The sequence below is a fragment of the Corapipo altera genome, unplaced genomic scaffold (assembly GCF_003945725.1).
Source record: "Corapipo altera isolate COAL_440 unplaced genomic scaffold, ASM394572v1 70, whole genome shotgun sequence".
NCBI lineage: Eukaryota > Metazoa > Chordata > Aves > Passeriformes > Pipridae > Corapipo > Corapipo altera.
In genome coordinates this window covers 5,647,391-5,654,526 of record NW_020884911.1, presented here as the reverse complement: position 1 = coordinate 5,654,526, position 7,136 = coordinate 5,647,391, and the positions used below count along the sequence as shown (strand labels likewise).

The 7,136-nt window shown below is 44.2% G+C and overlaps 1 long non-coding RNA gene across 1 annotated transcript in view; it reads right to left on the bottom strand.

The window, feature by feature from the left end:
• Nucleotides 1-2,898: 2,898 nt before the first annotated feature.
• Nucleotides 2,899-7,136, bottom strand: part of LOC113952197 — an 8,281-nt gene continuing 4,043 nt past the window's right edge. Inside the window, exon 3 of the long non-coding RNA XR_003529441.1 lies at nt 2,899-3,045. This is a non-coding gene — a long non-coding RNA (uncharacterized LOC113952197). The remainder of the gene's footprint in view (nt 3,046-7,136) is intronic.

The following is a 7,136-nucleotide window of genomic DNA, read 5'->3' as shown; positions in this document are numbered from 1 at the left end:
GTAAAACACTGCCTGGTGGGTCTGACATGGCTGTGCCACCTTCTACCACACTGGCAGAGGGCTGAGTGTGCCACTCCCTGTGGTTATAAAATTCCTGTGTTCTCCACAGCCTTGTTTGGCTGTATGGAGCGTGCATCTCTTCTGAAGAGCATCCAGGTGAGATGACTCAGGGCAAATATGAAAGCACAGAGGAAGATTGGTAGAAAAAAAGCCAAGTGTCAGTTCAGAGGAATTATAAGGCATGTGAGGATTTCAACAGAGAGCAATTCAGCCTGGATATACCCACCCTCTGAGGGACAGAGAATATTGGCAATGGTGCAGCAGGTGTGACTCTAAACCAGGCTCATGCTGACATCTCCGTGATGGCAACAGACCTGCCCTCATCATGCTGCCCAACATCCCTCCATCCATCCCTCTCTCCATGCCCATCCCCAGCTTCTGAAGCCCAAACTCCAGCCACATCCGGATTTAACATGGCACTGCTGTGATCTGCTGAAGTGCTGAATTACAGCTGCCTAAAGCCTGGGGTCTGCTGAGCCAGGCCCTGCACACTCCCACTTTTCCTCTTTTAATACCTGAAAGAAAATGGCTCAGGCAATGCCTTCTCTAAATGGAGCAGATACATTACTGTGTTTGGTATAGGGTGAACAAAAGTGGCTAAAATGGAAGGTCTGACAGTTTTTCTATCACAGACTGTATCATCAGAGTTTCACTTCTCAGCTGCAAACAGCTGTAGGCTGGGACTTGGCAACAGGATCTCCAACAAAAAGCGCATTTTTATTTTCTGAACCTTTATTTTTGTTGGTGCCCATTCCTGCATTCTGCACACACAAACAGTGGGTTGCTGTTAGAGGTGCTTTTGCCATCCTTATGGGATGGAGGAGACAAGACAGCCTGTGTTTAAAGATGAACTTAGTAGTGCAGGCTCGTGGCTGACCCCTTGATGATTTTAACGTAGCTTTAGGAGTGTGAAAATAGAGCTATGGGCTAAACCTATAGTGCCAATGGAAAAGAGCAATGAGATACCCCTCAATGTGCTACAGACACACGGTGGTTGGATGTGACATGTTTTTCTCTCTGTCTTTGTTAAACTAACAAGCTGTTCTGTGGAAATAAACACACCCAGCACAGCCGTCTGTCTGTCCAGGGCACTGAACTTCCCAGCAGGATTCTCAGCTGCTCTGGTACCTGCAAAAATCTGATGTGTGAAATTATGGGTGGGAGGCAAGTGTGGGGAAAGAAAAAAAAAAAAAGGCTTATGGTAGAAAGCACCAAGGCAAATCGTGTTATGGACTTTGTTGTTATTCTTACCCTGGACTATCTCTGTCCTCTAGTGGAAAATCTCTCCCTCAAAACTGGATGTGAGCCTGACCCTGAATAGCTCCTTTCTTTTCTGTATCATATGTTTTTTCCTCTCCCTTTTACTGTCGGAGGGGATTCTTTGATGCTCTTTCTCCTACAGAGTCTGTTTTCCAGTTGCTATGGCTGTGAACAGCCAGAGAAGCAGCATTCCCAGGAACCAGAGAAAAATGTGGTTGGTGATAGCTTAGCACAGTGTTTCAAATATCAATTGTCCTGACTAACAGATCACACAGGCTCTGACATAAAGTTCAGGTCTCGGCATTCAAGCCTGGCTGCAAAGAGTAGGAATTTGGTAAAAGGACAGATTTTCCTCCAGGATTACCCCAGCATGTCCAGGCTGGTGAGAAATCTGCAGTCAATTGGAGGAGTTTGTCATGGTCAAAACTAAAAAGCAAAACATCACGAAAGATGGAGATTTAGCAGATCTTTGCTTGTCCCTGGCAATTTCTTTGATGTTGTTCCAGGAGGTGTGGTGGGCTGTTCTGCCCAAATGTGCATTTGTCACGAGCTTAAATCACCTTTGAGAGCCCTGTATGAGACCTGGAGGCTGTTCCCTAGCAGGAGATTCAGCGCTGGGATGGATTTTCTCATGGAAGTTCAGTTTGATGTTAAACACCTGACTTGAAGGTGTTTAACCTTGAACCTGGGGACTTTTGAGAGCTGTGACCAAAAGCTGCCAAAAGAAGAGACAAAACAGAGACACCCAGGAGGTGCCCACAAGGAGTATTACACAGCAGTCTTGGCAACATGAGAAGTGGCAGTTGGGAATGGATATTTTACATCCAATTCCTTGTTCCTGAAGGTAAAGGATGATGAAAGGCATTTCCCTAAGGCAGAATGAACTTACTTCTGTACCAGTTTAACCTAACTACCAACTGTGGAAGCTTGGGGCAATCCAACAGCTCTTTCTATTTTATATTTTCCCCTTCAGTATGATCAAGCTGTACTGAAGACAAATGGAACTTTTTAGTCTAATAATGCATTCACTGGAAAACATTTATTTACTTCAGTTGAAACACTGCACAAGCCCCTGTCAAATTCCTTGGTTAGAAAACAGCACAAAACAATCGAAGGAAGAGTCCCTACTTTCTCAAAACAAAACACCCTGACGGGCTGATCTGAAACCAATTCATCGTGAGGTTCACCTAGCTTTTATTTCAGGAGATAGAAAGGCCACCTCATTCCCAAATTCTATAAACTTTGAGTTTAAACCAAATCAAAAAGCATCTATTTGTGCACTTGTGCATTAGATGCTCTTGTCACCTGTCAGCTTCTCCATTTCAATCTACATCTTATTACATTTTCAGTCTTGACACTGCTCTGCAGTGACAAGTTCCACAGATGAATTGCCACATGTTAAGAAAGGATTTTCCTCCCTCCCTCTCAACTAAGAGCCTGCCTTGAACTTCGAACTGGTTTCCTTATGTGTATTGAAATAAACTGCAAGCTTGCAAGGGAATATACACACTCATCACTTAGCTCAAGGTTCATAAATAAGCATGTAGGAGTTCAGACTTACTTGGTTCTGTGGGTCTGTGCTTTTGAGAGCTGGAAAAATTTCTGATTACTTTCTGTTCGCAGAAATCGAAGTGTAAACCTTGGGTCCATCTCAGAGCCTCAGTATGAAGCAGGAAACACATCCAACTGACCCACAAAAATCCTTTCTCAGGCCACTGCATTGTGCTGAAAACGGGAAATATTTGTGAACAGTGAACAGCAGCTCAGAAATAATTATTTTCTAATGGTACCTGCTCTACTTGGGTAATTTTCTGCTCGTTTCCTTCTGCTGTGTCAATGCCTTTGAGCCTCCATGGTCTGTTTTCGACGTGGGGAGCAGCAGGCATCTTACACATCCATTTGTACAGGGCTGAATTTGGATGTCAGCAATTTGTTATGGATACCTCCTGCTGCATGATAGGGATGTTTTCTGCAGAGTGACAGCTGAGTAATCTCTCCCTGCATGTACAGCAGATTAAAAAACCTGAAAATCCCCTGTCCCTACAGACTGCCAGGCAAACAAGCACAAGGAGACAACGATCAGCTGGGCCTCTAGAGATAAACTAAATAATTACCTGGTGCTTATTAGCAGCTTATTAACACAAATCTAATTTTATCACTGCAGGTAGAATTCTGCAAGAAAATGTTTGATGAGCAATGACAAAGGTTTCACTCCTTGCCACACAGCCTGCAACACCCTTGAGAGAGCAGAGTAGTAAAATCACAAAACTCCTAGCATGTGAAAGGGTAAAAGATTACTGTTGGAAGCACCTAAAATGAAGGGAATTGGTCCTATAAATGTACAGACATTTCCTTCCAGAAGGCCAAAGTTAAGCATCCACTATGAAGCCAGAGCAAATATAATATTGCTGAGATTTTCTTTTGCATTAAATGAAACATATATATATATATATATATATATATAGAGAGAGAGAGAGAGAGAGAGAGAGAGAGGTGTATATATATTTTTCTTTTGAAGTTACAAGAATAATTTACCATCTTCAATTATTTAGGAAGAAATGATCCCTGTAACTCAGGACAGAAGGGCTGCCTGCTTTTTAATAATCACAGCTTTTGGGTTGAACCTGAAAGCAGCAGCAGCCAGAGCCGAGGCTCAGCAGAGGCTGACCCAGGCCACCCCTTCCTCACTTCCCCACATCACCATGACTTCCAGGCAGAAGGAAGCAAAGCAGCTTCTTTCCTTTTTTTTCTTTAGTGCAAACAGGTAAAATATTTAAGCTTTGAAATAACTAATTACCCTCCTTTTGAACTCTCCCAAGGACAGTTTTAAAGAAAAGATGGAAGATTGCTGATAAATGCATATGCTTTTGGGTAAGAAGGAAAGCAGTGAGGATTTGAGGAGCAGTGATGACGGAAGCGTGCCAGGCAGTGTCACGTCCCTGCCACCTTGTGACAAGGCGCTACAACTGCAAAGTGCAAAACCCCAAAGCCGGCAAGCCCTGGAGCTTTCAGGTGGACCTTGTTCTCTCCCAGGATCCCCAGGGGGAAACAAAAGGGCGGATGTCCAGAGCCCCGGGGAGGGATAAAGTTCCTGTCATGCTGTCTGGGGACAAGACCCTCTCTGCAGGTGACAGTGGCTTGTCCTCTCCCTGTGGGACGGGGACCTCCAGTGTCTATCACAAGCTTCATTTTGTCAAGATCCACATGCCGTGTTAGAGCTGCCAGGGGTCAAGGCTTTTTAGAATCATAGGTTTGTTCAGGTTGGAAAAGCCCTCTAAGACCATCGAGTCCAACCATTAACCCAGCACTGCCAAGCTCACCACTAAACCATGTCCCCAAGTGTCACATCTACACATCTTTTAAACATCTCCAGGGATATTTAAAGGTGACTCAACACTTCCCTGGGCAGCCTGTTCCAATGCCTGACCACCCTTTCAGTGAAGAAATTTTTCCTAATATTCAACCTAAATCTCCCCTGGCACAACTTGAGGCCATTTCCTACTGTTTCTTAACTGGGAGATGTCTTGTTACCTAAAGTTATCTGCTTGTTACTTAGAAGGTCTCTGGGTTGCCTGGATGAGAGGAGAAGTACTCCCACCACAGGGAACGGAACCTCAGGAGTTCCCGCACGGAGGCAGGGAGAGCTGTGGTCCTCACCAGCGCTCAGATATCATTTTTCAGTGGTTGGCTCTGCTTTTCCTCCCAGGCAGAGCTCTGCAGAGTGCTTCGAACTTGGCTGTTCAGGAGGGGGGAAAAATAGGTTAGCCAAGTTTTTTATCCAGACTTATCTGATGTTTTTGCCTGCTTTGCCTCTTCATGACTTCCTCGGCCTAAGAAAACAGCTGCCTTTGGCCTTCTAAGGGGAACTTTTATGTAATGCTTGAAAAAAAACAACAAGAAAGCGAATGTCTTATTTTTAAAGACTCAGCCGAGGAGACACGTTATCACAGCTTCTTCACCCCCACTGCCTGCAGAGCTGTGGCACCGAGCCAGCACTGCTCCTCCTTCAGTTCGTTCCCAAATCTGCTGGGAGAGCTGAAAGCTACTTTGGTTTTCCATTGTTCTGGTTTTCCTGCAGAAGATCTTTTACTTAATGGAAAGGGCCTTCCTGCCTCGGACGCTGTGTGACAGGTTGCACAGGCTGCAGTGTCCTCTGCTCCAGCTGGGGAGGGGTTTCTTTTTCCACTGGTTCCTGCCTGGAACAGGTTACTCAGAGAAGTTGTGGCTGCCCCATCCCTGAAAGTGTTCAAGGCCAGGCTGGAAGGGAGCTCCAAGCAACCTGGCTTAGTGGAAGGTGTCCCTGCCCACGGCAGGAGAGCTGGAACAAGATGTTCTCTAAGGTCTCTTCCAACCCAAACCATTCCATGATTCTGTGAACTCGGTAGAGCTGGGCACACAAACAGATTTGTGCCTCTGATGCTGTAAAGGATGAGATGTCGACTGTGAAAGAGCTACACTATTTTCCTAAATATTTACTTTGCAGAGATGCAAACACTTGAAGGAAGAATTTTTCACCACAAGAGTTTTCCAATGCTACAAAGTTTCAGTACGGGGAAACAGAGCCATCAAAAGCATGTTGGATAAGTGTGCAGACAAAAATTGTGGATTTGGTCAACTGTCTGTTTTCACAATTTAGGTAAAGCACGTGCTCACTACCTTGGTGAGGTCTCTGGTGGCTCCACAGGACGTGGGCAAGCTCATGGGGAAGCTGAAGAAGGGGACTGGCAAATTCTGGGGACAAATGATAAAATGCAGTTGAAAGAATTATTTGGTCTGATCAACACCATGATGCCCATCTTTCCATGGATGTTGCAAGGGGTTGGTTTTACCATCAACGAGAAGACAAAATACATGGTTTTAAAGTCCTAAAAGCAACCAGCTGAATAAAGGAAGAAGGAGGAAAGCCAAGAGGTTCACCATCAATGCTCATGTAAGAACACAGGGTAGCAAGTCAGGAGATCAGAGTTCAAAGCAAAAAAAAGGACACAATTATTCCTGAAATGGCTTGGAGGCCTATGGAAGGCATTGCTGGAGGATGGGGTGGACACAAAGAGCTTACATAGGCTAAAGAGGGGGGGCCTCAAAAGCACGTGGAGAAGAAAACCTCTAAGGGTCCCTAAATATGTAAAAGCACATCCCCATCAGGACATTCTTGAATGAAAAATAATTATACAAAGAATGAGCAGTATCATATGTGTTTTCCCTTGTCTTTCTAGCATTCAGACATGATTTTAACTACTTTTTAAAGCTTTAAAAATAGTCTTTTTAAATAATATGAACAATATTTTTTATATATTTTATTGCAGAAAGAAGAATTGCCAACAATGGGGCCATGTCAGTCTTTGTGGAGCAGAGCCACAGTAATCTGTGACAGGAATTTGATAGGATAAGTCAACCCACAGTGAGTACAAACTTCCATATGAGTTGGCAATTCAGCTCCTCTACATCAGAACTCTAACTAGGATAAGCCAACCTCAGGCATCACAAATGGCAAGATAATAAGAGACACATTGGGGACATGCCTTAGTAATAACAACAGTACAACTTTCACATCAAGTAATAATATGGATGGCACAGAGAGGTTGCAGAGTCTTTGCTCCCTCATACTAGGAGTCCTACAAGCCACAGTGGATGTGTACGTTCATTTGAAAATTAATTCAGTGTAATTGAAGATGCTTAATTCTGCTAGCAAAGGTTAATAGAGGTTCTTTAAATAATAAACAGGCTTGTAAAGGTGCAAGTTGTCTCTGTCCCCATGCTGAGCCAACCAGAAGTCAGTGAACATAGCCAGCACTGTCTTAGGTCTGGGCTAACTT